The sequence below is a fragment of the Cimex lectularius genome, unplaced genomic scaffold (assembly GCF_000648675.2).
Source record: "Cimex lectularius strain Harlan isolate CLEC.00 unplaced genomic scaffold, Clec_2.1 scaffold268, whole genome shotgun sequence".
In the NCBI taxonomy this organism is placed as follows: Eukaryota; Metazoa; Arthropoda; class Insecta; order Hemiptera; family Cimicidae; genus Cimex; species Cimex lectularius.
This window is the reverse complement of record NW_019392848.1, coordinates 189,928-212,158: the sequence shown is the minus strand read 5'-3', so window position 1 is coordinate 212,158 and position 22,231 is coordinate 189,928. Positions and strand designations below refer to the sequence as shown.

At 34.3% G+C, this 22,231-nt stretch overlaps 1 long non-coding RNA gene across 1 annotated transcript in view; it reads right to left on the bottom strand.

Annotated features, from left to right (window-relative positions):
- Positions 1–10,018: 10,018 nt before the first annotated feature.
- LOC112127565 overlaps positions 10,019–22,231 on the bottom strand; it is a 76,264-nt gene continuing 64,051 nt past the window's right edge. Inside the window, exons 2-3 of the long non-coding RNA XR_002910628.1 lie at positions 14,275–14,444; positions 10,019–10,186 (exon numbers count right to left, since the gene is read on the bottom strand). This is a non-coding gene — a long non-coding RNA (uncharacterized LOC112127565). The remainder of the gene's footprint in view (positions 10,187–14,274; positions 14,445–22,231) is intronic.

Genomic DNA, 22,231 nt, shown 5'->3' with positions numbered 1-22,231 from the left:
GCTGGACTACAAACGTCTAAAGAAATGTTTAGAAAAAACTAACTAAGAAAAACTCAGCCGCATAACATATAAAACTTCATATGCCACACCGGTCAAACTGATCCGGAGAAATGAAAAAGCAACAAATTTTAATAAAAAACCGAAAACAAATTACTAATTTTAAATGTCAGACTTGAAGTTGCATCTGAAGACCACACTGAAAAAAGAAAAACGTACTCTTCAAATAAGGACTAATGTTAATGTCTTCATCGACTGGCATAACCTTTATCGACAAAAAAAGGGACAAAAATTTAAAAAAATCCACCGTTTTTTGTTAGTTTTTTTAATAAAAAATTGTCACTGCTGAGTTGAACGGGAATTAAGCAGGTAAACCTCAAAATAAGTTAGTTAGGAAACGAAGTATACGTTTTTATAAATTTTCCTTTCCATAGAAATTAACCCTCTTGATTCGATTGACGAAGGTATTAAGCAGGTAAAAGAACAAATTGAGTTGATATAATTATTTTATATAAAAAGTGACTTTCTTCAGTCAGTTTAGAGAAGGATTAAGCGGGTACCCTAAAAAACGTTGTATAAAAAAATATACGTTATTATAATTTGTTTGCTTCGTGAGGTGGTGTCAAGAATGAGATAGTTTAGAAAAATATCTTTTTTAATTATTTTGCTGACGTTTCAAACTTTATTCGGGTCATCTTCAGGGCATAAAGTGTGTTGCTATTCTTGTGGTGTCATAATGATATTGTATGAAATTGTTCTCATAAAGGGCAAAACGTCGGCAAAAACATGAAAAAGGTTTTTTTAACTACCTCATTCTTGACCGCTCCTCACGAATCAAAAAATTACTAAACAACCGGTCACTAAAACATAAAAAAGCCATACATTTTGACTTTCGTTTTCTAAACTGCTGATCGTTTGACGGAAGAATGAAGCAGGAAACCCTTGAAAGAAGGTAGATCGAAGAAAAAACTGCGTTTTTATACTTTTTTGAAAAGAAACTGTCTTGAGTCGATTCAGAGAAGAATTAAGCAGGTAAACCTAAACAACGCTGTATAAAAAATAAACGTTTTTATAATTTGTTTGATTCGTGAGGAGGGGTCAAGAACGAGGCAGTTTAGAAAAACACCTTTTTTACCGTCGTTTCGACTTTTATTCGGGTCATCTTCAGGGCATAACGTGTGGTGCTATTCTTGTGGCGCCATAGCTAGATCGAAGAGAAAACTGCGTTTTTAAACCTGTTTGAAAACTGAGTTATTTGAATCGATTCAGGGAAGAATCAATCAGGTAGAAGGTAAAATAAGATAAATTATAGAAAAAAGGTAATAAAGTAAGAAAAAAAAATATTTACAAAATTTTGATCACAAGTTTGGGTTTAGACGTTTTAATTCCACTGTTCAGGAGTGCATCTAGTTGTAAACATCATCCTCTTAGCAAAAGGTACCTATCCGACAAATACTTTCAAGTCATCACTGGCCACTCTCTATCAGCTAGGTCCCATAAAGGGCCCGTCATTTCGTCAGAAACCTGCACCTCTCCCACCAACTAATGTAGTCCGCTATCTTGGGCTGTAGGTGACAGACGATTTACTACGTGGAAAACTAACAAACACGATTCAAACTTCTAATAAAATTGCTAGATAGGGCGTCCAAAACCGGCCTTCTTTGGTAGGATCCGATTTATAGAAAACGTCTAACGGCATCTCGCAGTGATTCGTATGGAAATCGGACATCAGTAGCCTCATACCTTATTACTTATTATTATTGTAGAATTAAGTCATATAAGATTTCTTTTAATTAATATTTATGTAAGAAATTGGTTGAAATAAAAAAGTCGGCGTCACGAGCGGGATTCGAACCCACGACCTTCGGCTAAATACTCCGGTGCTCTACCACTTGAGCTATCGTGACTTCGATCAACTCGGATAAAGATTAATTAATTGAAAGAAGATATTTGGTCAATCGGACCATGAAATCCAATGGATTTATTTTAACCATGAATACTCCATCAGGGTAAAATAATGTATAATAATCCGACTCCTAGATATAAAACATTATTGTATTCCAGACAAATAGACTAGCTATTTTTTGACTAAAAATTTCTAAAACATTTTCATTTAATTTTCATCTTTTTAATAACATTACCCAATTCAAACGATGTATTGATAACTGGATGCTTGATATTAGTTTCTATACAATTATTTATTCTGTTTATCAACACATAAACTGTATCAAGTAAATTCATCCGTATAATAATCTTAAAATAATGTCCACATTAACTTCAATATTATCTTCCTTAAGATCTTAAATAAATGTTATTTATAAGTTAATTACAAATATTTTTTGATATTGTTTAAAATTATATTATTACTCCGCAATTTAAGTGCAGGCAACTCCAGCTCTCCACTCAAATTTCACTTTTAGTTTGCTGGCATAAATTTTCTTGCATAATTTGTACCTTAAAGCTAATATAGTACCAAAATTTAGTTTACCACAATAAATATTGTAAAGTCATTGATACTTAAGATTTACTTTTTATGTACGAGCGTATCCGATACGAGGATTGTACGGCACGAGCGGGATTCGAACCCACGATGATTCGGCTAGATACGCTGCTACTCTACCACTTGAGCTATCGTGACCTCGATCCACTCGGACGCCAACATCCCATCTCAACCCCATCTTTTGAATTTTCCCTCCTTTTTGCCATTTTTCAAATGTCGTGTAATCTATATGATTCTCGGCGACAAATGAAATGGCCACGGAGAGCTTTAGGGAAGGTATACTTCATTTTAAACTTATTAAATTCACTAGTTTCGTGGTCCCCTTGACCAAGTAATATCTTACAATTAATTAAGGTTTTTATTTGAGATAAAAAAGTTAATGGCACGAGCGGGATTCGAACCCACGGTCTTCGGCTAGATACGCCGCTGCTCTACCATGAGCTATCGTGACCTTAATCCACTCGGACACCAACTTCCCATCTCAACCCCACCTTTTGAAAAATGGCAAAAAGGAGGGAAAATTCAAAAGGTGGGGTTGAGATGAGAAGTTAGTGTCCGAGTGGATCGAGGTCACGATAGCTCAAGTGGTAGAGCAGCGGCGTATCTAGCCGAAGACCGTGGGTTCGAATCCCGCTCGTGCCATTAACTTTTTTATCTCAACTAAAAGCTTAATTAATTGTAAGATATTACTTGGTCAAGCGGACCACGAAACTAGTGAATTTAAGTAATACATTTATGCAATTATAATTAGTAATTCTTTATCCTTTATTCCATTTCATAATGAAATTGTCATAAATTTCGACAGCTCTTTTCTCTGCGATTTCAGTTTCTCCTTTATTTAGAGAAATGCCAGGAAGTTAAGAGCTGAAGAAAATATAGGTACATGAGGCCTATTTTCTTTCGTTTGTAGTTTTACCTTTTTTATTCTGTCCGAAAATGTGTGTACATATGTGTAAGTCCAATTAACATTGACCCCGAATCGGACGATATATTCAAGAAAATACAATATCTTAAGAAAAATACTTCATATTTATCTTGTGAAATGTTTAAATATTATAAGGGCAATTTGTTTTATTTGCGAGGTAACAGCGCGTTATAGTTGTTCTTGGAGGGGAAAAATAGCCCGAGTCCCGAGAGTTTTTCAGAATTGTGAATTTATTAAGTGGTGAGTGAGGATGAAGCACAAGAGTTGTGCAGGGCAGGGAGCGTAAGGGCGTCTTCAATCTGTCGTTTCCTTCCAACTTGCATGAAACATAAATGCTTGAAATACGGCGGATCCTCGGACATTGTCCATGGCGGATAGCCGCCCCCGTATCCGGCGTAAAAAATGGAGCGGGTTTCCTCCCGGGCAGAAAATAGAGAAAGGTCTCGGCTATTTGGCTCCTGCTATTACAGCACACTTGAAAAGCACTCGCATGAAATATATATTGTAATGTTTTCCCTTTTGTGAGCTCCCGAGAATGTGGATGTCCGACAATCCGACAATAGAGAACTGCTTCCCCTCTCACAAACAACTAACACCAAAGGCAAGGGCTGCTACGAATAATGCCTTTTGGAATTCGAACCGTGACGCAATTTTCCTTTGGTATACCTATTTATTAAATTTTTAATAAATAATTTTTACCTGTCGTTCCATATCGTTTTGGTCTGTCTATACTCATTGTTTTTCGTATGTCAGACACGTTTTGATCTCTTCTGTGATTAACGTTTTGTCGAATATTTTACATATGCTCGTGAAAGTTCAGAAAGGAACGTATTATTTGGGTTAGTATTCCTTTTTGACTTAGGAATACAGTGATTTTGAATTTTCGCCGTCCTTAGTCTCTACTCTATAGCAGGGGTCGGCAACCTTTTTCGGACGGCGGGGCATTTTCAAAATAAATTTTTTTATGCGGGCCGCACATTCAAATGTAACTTACATAGTGTTTTTATATCATATACGAGTATAGATATTATTAAAAATAAATATAGAAAAAATTTATTTTTTATTGACATGCTATAATAACAATAATGTCAGAGAACAAAAATTTTACAATTCTTAAAAGAGAAAAAAAAGAAAATACAATTCCAATTACATATGTATAAATATGTAAATATAAAATATATAAATATGTAAATATAAAATATTAAGGAAAATAGTTTATCTTTCATTTCACTAAAATTCAATGCGCTTTTTGTTCTTGAATATTGTTTGATAATTCATTTAAGTCCGGTTCTGTTTGGGATACTGAGATCCTCAACAAGTTTTGTAAATTTTCATCCGTCAAACACGTTCTATATGTTGGTTTTATGAAATTCATTTTTGAAAATGTTTGTTCGCATAAATAGGTGCTTGAAAAAATACAAATCATTGATTTTGCAAAATGTCTTAAATTGGGAAATTTGTTTTCTGGTATATTTGAATAAAATGCAATTAAATTATTTTCATCAAAATTATTTTTATATACATTGTTAGATTGCAAATCAATTAACTCTAGTTGTAAATTGTCTGGTGCTTTTACAACATCAAATTTTAAAGGATTTTCAAATATTAATATGTCCATTTCTTTTGCATAAAAATCTTGAAACCGATGACGAAAATTTTCATCCAGTAGTTTTAGTGACTCAATAAAAATATTCGAAGGACACTATTTGTCGTTTTGGGTTAAAAACGATTGCAAAGTAGGAAAATGACAATAATTATTCTTTTCAAGTTGAGAAATAAACAATTTTATTTTAAGCTGAAAACTTTTGATTTTTGTAAATAGCTCGTTGATTCCTTTGCCTTGTAGTGTTATATTTAATTTATTGAGGTAAGTTGTAATGCCCACAATAAAAGCTAACTCACTTATCCATTTAAAATTTGATAATTCTGGTATATTATTTCCTTTTTCTGTCAAAAACATTTCAATCTCGTCTATCAACTCGAAAAATCTTTTTTAAACTTTCCCACCGCTGCGCTATCTTATTTCAGAAAAATAAATGATATCTTCATATTCTGCGTCAATTTCATTTAAGAAATTCCGGAATGTTCGATGGTTCATACCGTTTTTGCGAATATAATTGATGGACTTTAGTGGAATATTCATAACATTTTTCAAATTTACAACTTTTGCGCAAAGTGCATGTTGATGGATAATACAATTGAAGTTGTAGAGGAGGCTGTGTAATATTTAATTCTTTCAATTTTTTATTATTCATGCCTACCAAACCAGTATTGTGACCCGTCATGTTCTTTGCACCGTAAGTTGCCACATTTTTTAATTTTTCCCATTTGAGATCGTACATATTGAAAACATCTAATAGTTGCAAAAATATATCTTCACCTCTTGTATTCCTATGGAGGCTTTTTAATGCAGCAAGTTCTTCTGTTACACAAAATTATTTATCAATTCCACGGATAAAAATCAACAATTGAGCGGTGCTAGTTATATCGTTGCTTTCATCAAGTGCTAGTGAAAAATACTCAAAATGTGAAGAATTTTCTTTTAATTTAGGGTAAAATAGGTTTCCCACTATGCTTCTGTTAGCGTGCATTTTTGTCACCGGCCACATTTCGGCACGCTCATGCTCTAAGTTTGTTGATTTTTCCTAAAATTATATTGGGCTTTGGCGGGCCGCGCAAAAAGTTGCAAAGGGCCGCAGGTTGCCGACCCCTGCTCTATAGTTTTATAAGAATTTGTTCGTGGTAAGGATGAAATCTATTTAATTTTTAGTCTGTCGGTTGGGAGCAATCCAGGTCAATTTCTTTCCACTTCACTTCTTGAAGAATTAGTTGTACTATGAACAGATTGTTTCTGTGACAAGAAAAAACGAATAGATTTTGTACACATTCGTTCCGGGTGCCGTAACCGAATGGGTCAACTACCGACGTTTCTAAATCCTACCTACCTGGCCGCCCATAATACAAAAAACTGAAATTAGTTGTAGAATCTTGAATGATTCCAGATAAATTTGTAAATTTCCGTTTCTTTAGAACGACGCGTAACCTTGAATAAAATTTAATGTTCCTCTCTTTATGGTCAATTCCCTCACAGATAGGGCGGGATTTTAGTTGATTTTGATAGATTGTTTGGTCATTTATCACACCTTTCTGTGTCCTTCTTCTCTACAATATTAAACTGAAGGTTTATTATTTATTTCTTAACACCTTTTTTTAAATTATTTTTTTTACGAAGGTTCGCAACAGGAGAAGTTATATCAACCTTCAAGGTGCCGGTGTTTTTGGAAAAATCCTATTTGTAAGTATGTCGGGTTAGAATGCAGGCCGCTGGATTCGAACCCGGGACCTTTACCTTACGGTGATGAGCGCCGTGACAACGCCTAACCGTTGCTGCCAACGACATCTTATTCTTTATTAACACATCTTAGGATATCTATATTCTTGTTTACTAGCGGATTATCGAAATTAATCTTTCAATTTTTCTGTATTCAAAGTAACAATAAAGCCAAACAATGGAACTTACTTTAGATAAGATTTAACTCGTGTGATGATCGCAGGCAATTGCTACACTCAGGCCGCGACATTCTAATTCGCTATTAGAAATTGGCCTTGTTTCTGTCAACCACCTTGGAATTTTGATTGAAAATGAGAATAAAAAGTGAAACCAGCCAGGAGTATAACTCGGTATCACCTAGTGGGGTGATGAATAAATCGCCAGAAGGGTTGAAGGGTCGATATTCTCGATCTGATAAAATTTGATGTATCGCCCTCGTAGAAAGCCGGATCGGCCGATGAATTGGAAAATTCGGTGTCGACGCCAATATAGTTTTCGCACGGCTGTACCTGCTAATAGTTCACGTACGCCGACTTTGCAAATCGGATTTGGATCGATGTTCAATCATTGGTTAAATAATATAAAACGTATGAGAAGAAATGTAAAATAAACAACGATAACGGTGTTTCGACCGTTTTTATGGATTAATTTAAAAAAAAAAGCGTTGAGAAGTAATACAAGTTTAGACATTAAAATCTAAATTCCAGAATTATATATATTAATGCTGACAAATGGATTAATAACTTTTTATTTCAAGTCTAAATAATGTATCATAGATATTTTTAAAAATTAATTTACATTAAATTTTGCCTCCGAAAGCCATCACGCCCGCTTAAAGCGGGAACACATTTGCCCGATACAACGGTATGCGACGATACCCGATGCTACCCGACGCCTTACCACGTTTTGGTGGGGGTGCACATCTATGCGACGTCAATCGCACGCCACGTAAGTCACCTAGCGTGTATCACAATAATCAGTATCACAATCGCGACGCCTCTTTCTTCTTAATGTACTATTTTGAGCAAAACTGTAATAAATTGTTAGTTAAATTTTATGAGCACAATCATGTAATACATTGTTAGTTCAATTTAATTGCTTTAGATAAAGTTATTCCGGTGTTTCGATAAATTTTCTGACTAACCATCATAATTAAATAATTACTATAAAAACTCATGAAGTTTTGATCTCGTTTAATTTCGTTTACATTAAAATAAGCATGTTGTAATTAATATAATGACAAAAGGACATAATGTAGGTCGAAATAAATTACAGAAAATATGGGTTGCTGCTTCTGACGCTACTCGACGAAAATGGTGTAATTTTATGAGCAAATCCACGAAATAAATTGTTAGTTAAATTTTTATGAGCAAAATCGTGTAATAAATTTTAGTTAAATTTTATGAGCAAATCCATGTAATAAATTGCTAGTTAAATTCATTCTATCAAAAAAATGTTATTCCGGTGTTTTGATCAATTGTCTACCAAACCGTTTAAAATTAATTTTTTTAATAAAAACTAATGAATTTTTGATCTCAGGTAATTTGGTTTATATAAAAATAAGTATGTTGTGATTAATATAACGGAGTGTCCGGTTCTTCTGTCTTTGACTGTACTCGATGCTACCCGACGAAAATCTGGACAGTGGGGATCGCAGAGCGTAGAGTAGGGTAGCGTAGCATAGCATCGGGCAGATGTGCACGGGGGTATGCAATCTTATGGAAAAATGGACTTTGGATTTGCGTCGGGTGGCTTCGGGTCACGTTGAATCGGGTAAGTTTGTTCCCTGCTTAAGTCAAATACACCTTGTCTCGCTTACCAAAGCGCAATGCTACTGGTTTTGATCTAATTAGATCCAAAATTCTCCAGCTTTCTCAAAAAGCTATTATATTCTTCACACAACTTTAAACCCAGGAAATATTCGAACCCAGGAAAAAATCTTCATGATTTTTCTCTGGAAAGCCTAATCACATCGTCCAAATAGTTTATTTCTCATTTTGTTCGAATTAATCTTCTTAAAAGAATGTTACCGCAATGACACTCATTATGGAACTTAAATTTCCTTCATCTAGGTTAGTTTTTCGTTCTAAACATACCAGTTCAGCGAGTTTTTCACGTTGTAGACCGCATTAGTTACTTCAAAGTATATTGTATTGGAGCCTTTTTACTGTGGTACAAGCATTTGACCACCTGTGTCACAGGGATCTTCTGAAGAAATTCTGTTCTTTCCAATACCCTCTACTTAATTCTTCGCTCTTAACAGTCGGAGCGGTTCTTTTGGGTCCGACATGGATCAGATTACTCTGTCTGTCGCTCTTTAGAAGCGGGAGTATCTCAGGGCAGTGTGCTTGGACCTCTATATTTTTGATAACGTAGATATCTCAACTAAACCTATCACTCTACTGTATTCATTGGCGATGACTGCAGTACTATTTTTTAACCATGATCCTAATGTTTTTGTACGGTTTTAGATAATGGAAAAATTGAGATAAACGAGGATCGGTGGTGGAGTGGATAGAGCGTCAAATCGTATTTCCACGATTCAGGCATTTTTTATCGTGGACGATATGGAGAAATTACTGAAAAGTAGCTTGACCCCTTCGTCCCAACGGGTAGTTGGACGTAAGGCCTCTTGCATACATGGATTACTTTACTATTTACTGCTTTTAAGATTAGTGAAAGCAAATGAGACCATGTCACTTTTTCGTGCAGAAGCCAATCGCACAATCTACTACAACAATTTTCCTATACTAAAATCAGACTACGATCGTTACATTGTGTGCTTAGACCTATCACAAAAGCTCGTTTTAATCTTTCCAATATCAAAAAAATTAATTCCTCAATAAGTATCAAGTTCCAAAACAAATCCCCCATCATCCAAGTCCAATCTCAAGCCTTGTTCGACAGATCCCATCTCAAAAATCCTATAAAGTGTCCCAAGCGGAAATGACTATTCCTTTCTGGGGAACCGCTATAAACGAGCGAAGTGAAGTGTAATGGGAATATCACGTTTGCTCCCTCGTATCAAATCAACTTGGTATAAAAATATTTGTACATGTATTCGTATCCTCTAATTACATGTAATTTTAAATTACTGATAGAAATATAAAATATGTATCCAAAAAAGATTGCAATAATGTATGTACAATCAAACGTATTTGATCCGTCCTTCATGTGTGAAATTTTTCATCAAAGAACATTCACGAAGCGGCGTGAGCATATTTATTTATCTGACACATTGATAAATTAATACAGAGCGAAATGCTATGCGATTTGGGAAATAGTTTAAGTCTGAAGTGTATTGCTGGTTTCCTTGGGTGGGCTGCTGAAACAGATGGACGCAGTCGGCCTGTTCACACCCCCTCAGCTGTCATCTCGACGTCATAATTGACACGGCCGGGCCTATCTCAACATCTGGCCGCAGGAGGTCATGCTAAAAGAAAAAAAAAATCTAATTATAAACGTTTAATCAAGTTTGATATAAAATTACCACATTAGTGCATATTGAAAAACTGGTAGGCTCTTTTAACGTGGCGATTTAATCTTTCATAATGAAAACATAATAACAATCATGTTATATTTCGTGGTCCGATTGACCAAACAATGTCACCAAACAATTATGTAAGGTATTGGTTGAAATTAAAAAGCTAGTGTCACGAACATGAGTCGAACCCACAACCTTCGTGATTTGTCGCCGGGAATCAAACAGATTACACGACATTTGAAAAAAGGTAAAAAGGAATGGCATATTCGAATAGTAGGTTGAGATGGGGAATTGGTGTCCGAGTGGATCGAAGTCACAATAGCTCAAGTGGTTAGAATAGCGGCGTATTGAGCCAAAGGTCGTGGGTGCAAATCCCGTTCGTGACACTAGCTTTTTCATTTCAACCAAAACCTTACATAAACATAATAAGAATCTTTAAAAACTTACGAAAATGTTTAACATAAATTTCTGTTTAATGATTTTTTTAAATATAGGTAATTGGTAGTAATGATTATTCAGAAATCGTGAGATGCGGTCTGGTGTGATGTAGGTTTCGGAAAAACATTTTTTTTATCGTGCCACCATTTCGATCTTTGTTGAGATCATCTTCAGAGCATGGGATTTACAAACATTCTTTAAATTTAACAAATACATGTAGGATGTGGAAAAAAGTGAATTTTTACAATGTAAAAAAATATTTGTTATATTCAATCAAAGTATTTCTACTCATTCAAAGTGTTTGTTTTCTGCGTAAGTGTGCCATTCTTGCGTGTCGTGTTGAGAGTGCCAGTGAAATATTGCTGTTTTATGTTTATATACATTGGATTTTGAAGGGGTGGGGAAGGATGTATAAATTCACTTTTCCACATCCAAAATGTAATTGTTATATGTAAACAATGTTTGTAAATCCCAGGCCCTGAAGATGATCTCAATAAAGATCGAAACATTGGCACGATAAAGAAAATGTTTTTCTGAAGCCTACATCACACCAGACCGCATCTCACGATTTCTAAATTAATATCGATTAACGGTCACAAATCACCACACATAATAACAATCTTTAAAAAATACGAAAATATTTAAAGTAAATTTGGGTTTAAAGATTTTTTTAAGTTATAAGTAATTGGTAATAATATAAAATATTTTTAGTATTCTTGAAAAACATATCATCGTACCTCGGCCTATATAAGAAAAAAAAAATCAATTTTTGCAGGGAAGAAACGTTCATATCTTAAATGTTTTAACATTCTAATAAAAAATTCTAATGTAGGAAAAACAACTGAAAATTTGATTTTGAGAAACAATTTGAAAGTTGGCTAATAACTTCCTTTTTCAGGTCACAAAAGTTGTAGGTTGAGTTGAGGAGTTGGTGTCAGAGTGGATCGAAGTCACGATAGCTCAAGTGGTTAGAAAAGCGGCGTATTGAGCCGAAGGTCGTGGGTTCGATCCTGCTCGTGACACTAGCTTTTTCATTTCAACCAAAACCTTACATAAAAAAGATTAATTGGAAGAAGTAATTTGGTCAATGGACGACTAAATATAATGGATTAAATATTTCTTGTAAAATATTTGTATTTGTAATTGTGATTTTTTTCCGTGGAATAAATAAATAAAATGATGCCAAAACGTTGACAACTTTCTGGCCTTTCTTTGAAAAATAGAATTTTTTGAAAACGGAGCAACAGTAAAACTTTGGAATTTGATATTGAAACGGATATTTGATATTCTATTAACAAAATAAAAAAGTATAAAAATTAAAATCATTGTGTCATCATTCATCGATCACAATTGGGGTCAAACAAAAACATTTAAAAAAAAGTTGTTCGTCTAAAAATAGTCGTTACGCCATTAAATGAATACCATGTACACCAAATCTGTCTGATGCCTTTCGAAGTTTTCTCATTCACCTTTCACGAAGAAGATAGATCAAAAGAGCGAAGATTAGCGGACCAGAATAATCGGAAACAACCAACCTTTATAGGAAATCATATTTACAAATATTACTTTAAATAGATATATGCTTTTTAACTGGAAACATGTTGTAAGCACCGGAAATTTTACAGTTTGGTCAATTCCAAACGTTTTCGATTTCTATCCTTAAGGTATGATCCATGAAAAACCTTACAATTATTTGAAATTAGAATATATGTTAGAATGGAACAGTAAAGAAGTAAATTAATTTAGTTTGGAAACATAACTGAATAACTTCATATTAAGCTGAATTATCTCTAAATTAAATCCGATTGTGAAAAAGTAAAAATGTACGTGAAATAACGCGTCTGACCTAAAAAAGAATTGAAATCAATCAATCAAGAATTAATTGAATTGTTCGACTACACCAAACAGAAAAAAGTATAATAAATAAAATTTACAAGTCTTTATTATTAACCATTGATGTTTGAATATCTCGATTTTTGTATAAAAAAATTAAGGTTAGTAGAAATTTGATTTAAAATGGTGAAACATCTGAAACAATACTATTTGCAGAGATTGGCATTCAGTGGGTTTATCAGTATTTGAATTATTTTTCTAGCAATTTTGAAAATACACATTTGCGCCCTAGTTATTTCCAATGGTAAATTTTAACCGGTGCGAACCGGACGGATTCGGGAATTAAAACCTGGAAATTGATCCGATTTTCTCCCAACCCCATAGAAACTTTTTGTTGTGAGTCGACGCAAGAATAATCGTATAGGGGTTGTCGGCCGGGGGTATAATCCGATTTGGAGTTAATTCTGATTTTAAGCGTGCTCTGGGACGTCGCGCCTTTGTTCTCGACCATCCAGGACGAAATGCAGGCGAGATGCACAATGGATTTTTCAATCGGATAAAAGAACCAGCAGCGACTTGGCCAGATCCGTAATGTAAACAATTCAGCCGAGGGTGGAAGCTCGATCCAGAGGTGTATACAGAGAATTTTTTTTTTGTATCAACGGTATTCTGTATAGCCTTTTTTTCCAATTGTGTTGTGACAGTGAAATTGAAATGTTTGTTCTAGCTGGTTTTTTTTTTCAGTCATTGTTCAATTAATTATATCAATTTATTAACGCTTTATTCCCTTGTTTTTCAGACACTAACTGAAAAACCAGTAGAAAATAAAATAATCTGTGGTTTGAATTTACTATCATTATACATACTCTAAATACATAAAATGTCCAGTTAAACTGACTGCTCAGGCAATATTTTGTAATTAGGAGAATCTTTCCAACTTCAAAAGTTAAATATTTTTTAAATTTGTAAGAAATTTTTTTTATATTATTATCAATTTTTCTGCTCAGTCCTGTTTTATTTTTACATTTCGTATATCTTGAATGTAAATTAGCAGGAGTTGTATATACAATTATACAGAATACAAATATTTGCGTTTGTAGATGATTATTCACGATGGTTAGGGATGGCTAATGTTTAATTTTAATATACTAAACCATATATGTTTTACGATCATAATTGCTTATATTAATTATTTCAGTTAATTATTCTTTTTATCTAAGGTCTTGGCTGAAATGAAAGTGTCACGAGCGGGATTCGAACCCACGACTTTCAGCTCAATACGCCGCTGCTCTAACCACGCTATCGTGAGGAGTTCGTGAGCTGAAGACCAAGGGTAAGAAGAATCCTGCTCGTCACACTAACTTTTTCACAACCAAGCACTTAGATAAAAAAGGATTAATTTTAATTTAAACAATGCTGCAAAATACATAATATACTACGTGGGTGGGCAAAAGTAACCACCACCCTTATATTTTAATGTATTTAGTTTTATTCGTATTTTGCACACTAAAAATAGATTTGGTTGTAAAAATAAGACATTTAAAACTAAAATGTTTATTACTTAATTGTAAAAGAAAAATTATTGAGTAAAGAAAAAAATTATGTTCCCATGTGAAATGAAGCCTCGTCATTTTCTGATCTGTGGTAAGAAGAGGTCCCCGAACTATGTGCTGGACTATGAAGTTATTTTCATTGGGCTGTCTTCTTATAGTCCTGGAGGAAATAGAAACATTTCGGACTTGTCTTATCAAATTTGCTTAATTTACCGTAATGCTGTGGTTTTGTAGAGCCTGATGACGGATGAATCGACCCTGTCCTGGCCTTCTAGTGTGTAGCCCTGTTCCTCTGAAGCGCAGAAGAACCCTTCCTGTTGTAGAATGATTTACACTCAATGATTTACACTCGTCTTCTGGTGACTTCTTGTTGTACCTGTAACCTAATGTACAAAGATAATGGATCAAACATTTAAAATTAAATATTTTAAACTAAATAAATCGAATTGGTAAGATGGTTAAAAATGTCTCCTCTGCTTCTGCTTGTCAGACGCATTTCAGCTCTCGCCTTCTTCAGTGGTATGTGTCTGTTCAAAACATAAGTAATATTTTCTGCACGAAAGGCAGATGTTTCTTCTTCTTAATTTTTGGCAGGTAGTTTTCTTTCTCACTTTGACTCATTTGTAAGTCATGTCCGGCGTCCAGGGCAAAACAGCGTCCGTATATGGACGCCGATTCACCGGGCCAGTGCTTTCAGCACATCATCATCAGACCAACACGTGTACCAATTTTCGAGTGGACGTCCACATTGCGCTTTGTGCCAATATTTGAATATTAATAGTTCAAGAAAATTAAGGTAGTATTCGTATATTTTCAAGACCGTTTTAGTCATTCATTTCTCAGTGGGTCCACCGTCCGATTTTACTACGGCGTATGTTTTAATCGTTCACGTTTCAGTGGATTGAGCGTCCGAGTTTACTTCTTTACCAGGAAACCCCTTCTACTGCTTTTCCATGTTTCCGAACGCCGCTTGCAGGAAGTTTTCTTGAGTTATTTTTGTCCCGGATGAATCGAAATCTCAAAGAACCAAAGGCCGAAAAACAGGACGCCAATAGTTGTCAATATTGACAGCAAACGACAATCCTATATAATGGATGCCAGTTATCATTGGGAATGAAAGGAAGTATGATAGCGAAATGTAAAGTGTATATCTGAAAAATGTATATATCCAATTTGCTGTAATAAATGAATTCTGACTCTATTAGCGTTATCAATATAATTAAACAGAAAATTGGAAAAAGAAAAAAATTGAAAATTGTCATCCCTTCTGGTAGACGCCAAATGGCGTACTCCTATACGGAGTTCGAGTTGATAGCAAGATATATATATANTATATATAATTTAGAAGTCTCCTATTTGTGTATTGATTGTATTTTATTGTTGTTTTGAAAAGACAATATAATTTACTCAGTTATTTTACGTTGGGGGAACGGCGAGATTGACCGGACCAAAAGCGATGTATTTCCATTAACGTTGTTGAGAATTGAGCCTTTCAGAAGAATGGGAAAAAGGTGTAGGGGAAATAAACAAAGTCGGGGTCTGCATGGATGAAATTATGGAGGTTAAAAGGATATCCATAACGTGTGACGGTCGTACCCCGGGGCCGGGGGTTTGACAAAAGCCGAGCTTGGCAAAGACGGAGCGGGGGCGGGGGCGGGCTTCCTAATTCGAGATGTAATCTCTCTCCCACTTTCCTGGCCCCGCCAGTATCCAACTAATTACATTTCTCAAGTCCTCCCCGATTGGGAAGACTTTAATATTTCACTAATGGGTTCCAGCTCCGAGCTTCCATCAATAAATACGAGTACTTAGTTAATTGCCATCGATTCCCGGCCTTGGGACCTTTCAATTTTTTAAGGTTTGGATAATGGAAGTGGGAATGGGTTCCTACGGCATTAATGGCCACACCCTGTTCCAAAAGCTATTTCCTTCCATCGTTTACCGACAGTGAAACAAGAACCATTTCTTAAATTAAATTCTTTAATTTATTTACTACTAGTGTCCAATCACACTAATCTGAATTGCTAAAGGCTTTCCGGTTAGGTAAATCCTTTATCTTTTTCTTGACAAATGTGTTTTATGCTACAGCTCTTTAATTATTCCACTCTCTAAACCTCTAAATGGCCATTTTATGTATTAACTATGAATAAACGAATTGCAGTGTCATTCCAATGCTAAGGTCCCATGGTCCAATGTATCCCACGATATGTATTACAGAATCCGGTGAATTCGACTATTGTTTATCTTCCCCTGGTTGTAACTTCTCTATTTCTTTCATGGTTGTATCGTAGGTACTGAAAATAGGCTTCATGAAGAAGCTCGTAGTGTACTACATCTGAGCCTAAACTAGCAGTTCATTATTTTGGCTTTTTAGTGTTTTGTACAAGAAACGCAGGTGATAAATGAAAAATGCACTCAATTTTGGGATTTTTTTTCATTTTTCCAATTCAATCATACATAAACTCAAGGAAAGCCCTAGGATGTGATCTCATCAAGAAAAAAAAATTTAAAGTTAACCAAAAATTGAATTGCAAAACTATTTTTTTAATGCGGCAATAAGGGAAGTTTTATATTATTATTATATTATTTTCCTGTTTTAAGTTTTAAATGTATCGATCACTTTTTTACTCACAAATTTGGATCACAGTATGGTCTTGGTGAAGAAAGAAAATTCAATTGTTAATACTAAGTTTTGGATTTTAAGGACATCGTTAGGGCAAAAGAATCTTTAAATATGTTTACAAATTGGCATAATTATGTTTTTAGAAGAAGATTCCAAATTTCTTTGAACATTGCCAGTCCAAACATTGTGAATGACTGTTACAAGCTTCGACCGATTTTAAGGTCATCATCGGGGGAAAACAATCTTAATACGCCTATACATTGAAGTGATATTATATATAAAAAAATAAACGATAAAAAGTGAAATGTATTGTAATTCTTTCTATAATATCAGTTATTTTCAGTTTGAAAATAATCTCAAAATAGCAGTAAAGGTTGTATAATGAAACGGTATAAAATCTCAAAAATGGAGGATGAACAATACCAAGATTTGATTTTTTTTTAATTTAGATTTTGTGCATGTTTTCAGTCAAAACAAAAATGACAGTTATGTCTTATCGACAGTAAAAATGAGTTGATGTTTGATATAAAATGTGGTTGACCTTATTCAGGGTGTCCCACGAAATAAGTCCACTTACCCTAACTAATTTAAGACCGATTTTGATAAACCTTTCTTTCTTGTAATTTTCGTTATGAAGTCTAATTTTTAGCTGTTTCATCCTTTTCTGAAATGAATTTTTTTGTTCATTGTTTGTTAAAATAAAATATGCCCTTTGTAACATTGTAAAATGAGACCCTCCATTTTTTATTTCGGATGTCAAAACTAGATCATTTTTGGGAATTATCCGCATTTTCCCAGTTTCAATCCCTTACAGGGGTTATCGAAGTCACCAAAAATTTGGTTCAAATCCGTGAACCACGAACCCAGTCGTCTCCTTATAAGTTGAACCGTCCTAAAAAAATGTAATCAATATGTTTTTAATTGAATACCAAACTCTAAAGTGATCGAGATAAAAACAACAAAAAATTACTAATTATAAAATTACGTATATTATACTAATGAACAAAATACAAAAATCAGAACTAGTCTACTTATCTATGGCAAATATGTGGTATTTGAATTACCTTTAATTAAGCAAAAATTAGATTTGTCATTTTCAAAGGAAAGACTTTTACATCTCTTTACAATCTGAAACCTGTTTAAAAATATTATTATGTTATTAAAAAATAAATTTATAAAAAGGATAATTAATAATATGTACTTCTATTCGACCGTAATCCTATGAATTACATTTTTCAACTTTCGAAGGACAGCGCGAAGAAGCGGACCTGGATCGATATATTTTACATTAAACACATTACAGAATATATATATATNGTTATGTTATATATGTTATATACTTATATATGTTTTATAATTATAATAGATCACTTGGACAGACAAGCATCATAAAATGTTTATGCTATATCTTTGTTATGTGTAGGTAAGAATACAATTAATTTATAATCAATAAAATTATACTTTTTTCTAAATCCCGTTAATGTTAACCTTAGATAAGACGTATAATTCATTAAAATAATTAATAGGACCAATTATGACTACTAAATACATATTTTCATTAATACATTAATTTACAAGGATTCATTAACGAGACGAATTTTGGATTAGTTCAATCAAAATTGAAAATCTTAATTACTTTTCGCCTTATGAGGCGTACCTCGGATTAAAGTCATCTGCGATGGAAATCAGCCATTAATAATTTTTTTATGAAGTGTGTTAGTTCAATATCATGAGCATTTTTAATCAAACTGAACGTCAAAAAATGAATACTACAATAAAACTTAGTTTAATGAATGAGCGAATACTTTGTTGGAATTAACATTTAATTATTGATCTATTGTGAAAATGAAATGGCTCGTAATAAAATTAACTTTTTCATTGAACTTTCTAATTTAAAGGTTTTTTTTGCTGGCTCTCGGCATCGCCAGACTGTCTGTGATAATATAGTATGCAATTAAAAGTTTAGACTTGAGAAATTTGTTATTTATTAAGTTTTGTTTGGGTGTTGTTATTGTAATTATTTAAGTTTGAAAATAATATATAACTTAATTCATTTCGTTTAGTGTGCATTGATTTTTTTACATTTTGCTTTAAACTTTTCTTTATTAACTTTATGTTTGAATTTATGACATAAGGTTAGGTGATAAAAGATGAAACTAACTAGGTTCTTAGAATAAGTTTAATATATTTTTAGGCAACTCTTTGTCTTAGATTTCTTTCAAATCATCAACATGTCCTGTCATTTGCTATGTACACTAAGTTGAGGTAGAGTTTGTTTTTCCGTCCTTCGGGTCTGCAATTTCTACTATCTCTGCTTTTTATTTGTTAATTATCAGGATATCTGGTTTATTGTAACTGCCTGATCTGTCAATATCGAATGATATATTGTACCCGGTACATCAAGACCAAATTTGCAGTAGCTCTCCTGGCAATTTCCTGTTCAAGAATTCCAGTTAAACAACTACATCTTTGTGATGTTTGGTTATAGTATCGTTTTAAATATTCAGATCCACCAATAGTTCCAAATTATCGGTGATGGGCAGAATATGAAGCTATGGTATGGCAATAAGAAGTCCGATAGTAAGTTCGAGATCAGGGATGCGGTCATTCTGACGGTCGATTCATCCTTCGTTCGTTTTACGAGGTTAGTTAATTCGTATACGATGACATTCTACAATAAGAAGTCCCTCAGTCTTTGCAGATAATCGTCTTGATGACTACCAAATGTGTACCAAATTACTGTAGATGCGTTAATTATCGAAATTACCATAATTTGATCTCTACTGTTTGATTCACTCTTTATCTCCAGTCACATATGGGTTATCGGGTTTTCACGAATTTAATCCCTCATTCAATTATGCAATAGCACGAAGAATGTTGAACGTACTCACTCAAAAGTAGCGCCTTGAGCCCTTCAGGTTTTGACATAATTTCTCAATATTAAAAGTTCGCGACCTCCTTGTCACGCTGACGACACAAATTGCCGCATTCAAACACGCGTCAATTTGGTTCTGATCGTTCTGTCAATTTTGTGAAGTGATGTATTTGATCATATTAAAAGCCTGGAGGTACACACAATGCTGGTGTAACCTACGTGTTTATAGCCCTAATTTTTAGCTAACCTGACCAATATATGACCAGAACCAAACAACCTACTCCTACACGTATCAAATACTTCTTGCATTTTCTGTTCTAGTATATATCGCTCAATTCCTAAGTATTGAGCGCATATAGTTTTTTTATTTTTTGTATGCTCTACGGTGTGTCGTATATGTTTCGGGACATTTCACCCTTCCTCTAAACCAAAACGTTCGATGTATCGATACGGGATTTCAGTCAATCCAATTAGTTTTTTCTTATTATTTTCCGCATTCAGCGTAAAAACGTCCACAAGTGTGGCTAGTTATAATAGAGCCGTCATTAATCTTTAAGTCATATACCTTTCGGTTAATACAAATCCCTGATCTACATCCATAATTGTAAACAGCTAGTCGATAAATATATACTTACTGATTACCATCGCTGGGGTTGTTTTTGTTATACCTCTGCCGTGACATTCTATTTGGACATATAACAACAGCTTGGGAAATTACCACATAAAAACTCAGGGCATTTGGGCCCTGTCCCTGAGCTACTGAGCTACATCCATAATTGAGAACTGCTAATCGATATCCTTTCTGTTTATCAACGCTATATTCCGTTTTACTTCTAGCTTCACCGTGATATTATGTTTGGACATACTACAACAGCATGGGAACATACCGTGTCAAACACTCAAGACATTTGGACCACATCCCTGTGTTACAGCTTCCTTACTGCGGCTGCACGTACGTTGGCGGTAGCTCAGTGGAGAAGGGGGGGAAGTGTTGAAGGGAAGACAAGTGATGGTCGGTGAGGAGGTGAACGTTTATTTATAGGTGTTACGTTGAGTGCCACGGTATTTTTGGGGAAGGATAAATGCCGAAACCAGGGGATAAAAAGGAAAAGAAGAGTAGATCAAAAGGAAGAAAGGGAAAAGGAAGGGTAGCGATGTAGCGCTTCTGGCTCTCTTCTTTCTGATGGCGCTTCCAACCTGGGTTATGATGGGAGCTAAATGATGAAGTTCTTCCTGCTTCTATCCGAGTTAATTCGTTAACAGAAGCAAGATATCTTAAGGTATTATCTTAATTAGGGTTTAAAACTACGATTGAAAAAAGAAATGAATAGTAATCACAACTATTCTATTTACAAGTACATAGACAAATCCTTTTAAATTAAAAGCTAACAAAATGCCGAAACTTATAGTGAAAATTAATGTCTCTAGTCCAGAATTATCAGGCCTGATAAGAAATTGGAAATGTACCAACTCACGGGATCACTCCTCACTTGCCGGGATCAGCCCCTTCCTCTTCGTAGGAACTCTTCGATCAGCCCGACTAGGTTCACAAACCACACACACACACACACACAAACAAACAATATTTTCTTTTCCTTACGGAGACCACCTCTTCCTGGGAACGTCTATATCCAACTGACTTGGACAAACCTTCCTTTTTATGCCTTTTTTTTTTCCAATCTCGGACTCAGTGCCATCCCGATCGGGATCTTGCAGGCCGCGAATTGCTTCCTACTTCTCTTCTCGGTTCGTCCCGCCACTATTTACGCTTTATTAATGTTTTTCCGAAAAAAAGAAAAAATGTAATACCTGATCTACATCCAAAATTGAGAATTTCTGGTCGGTAACTACATCCTTAACTTACTAATATGAATTTCATAGCTTAGAACCAAACAAAACCATTGCGGGCACAGGCTACCCCCTTGGTAAGTTCCTCTCACCTTTATGTTGCCTATAATGTAACCTCCTTCTAATTATTATTATATTTCTTCTTTTAATTAATTAATATTTTTATGTAAGGTATTGGTTGAGATTAAAAAAGTCAGTGGCACGAGCGGGATTCGGATTCGAACACACGACCTTCTGCTCTACCACTTGAGGTATCGTGACTTCGATCCTCTCGGACACTAATCATCTCAATCTACAACCTTTCGAATTTTCCCTCTTTTTTGCCATTTTCAAATGTCGTGTAATCGGATTAGATTCTCAGCGACTTATGAAGTGGCCACGGGGAGCTGTTTAGTGAAGTGATATTGTTTTTACTTATTAAATATTACTTCATTTATGTTTTAGTGGTCAATTGACCAAGTTACTTCTTTCAATTAAATAAAATCCGAGAGGATCGATGTCAAGCTCAAGCGGCGTATTTAGCCGAAGGTCGTGGGTTCGAATCCCGCTAGTGACACTGACTTTTTATCTCAACCAAGACCTTACATAAAAAGAATAATTAATTGAAAGAAGTAATATGGTCAATTGACCGCTAAAATTATTAATATTTTCATTTAATGAAAAACAGATTTTTTATATAGATGATAATCTATATAAATTTTTACTATAGTTTACATTAACTATTTTTTTGTATTTACATTATATGGCAGCAGTAAATACTCGTTTTCTCCATTTTGATTTAACTTTTGTAAAAGATATATGAGACCGGGAATATATTTTGTTCT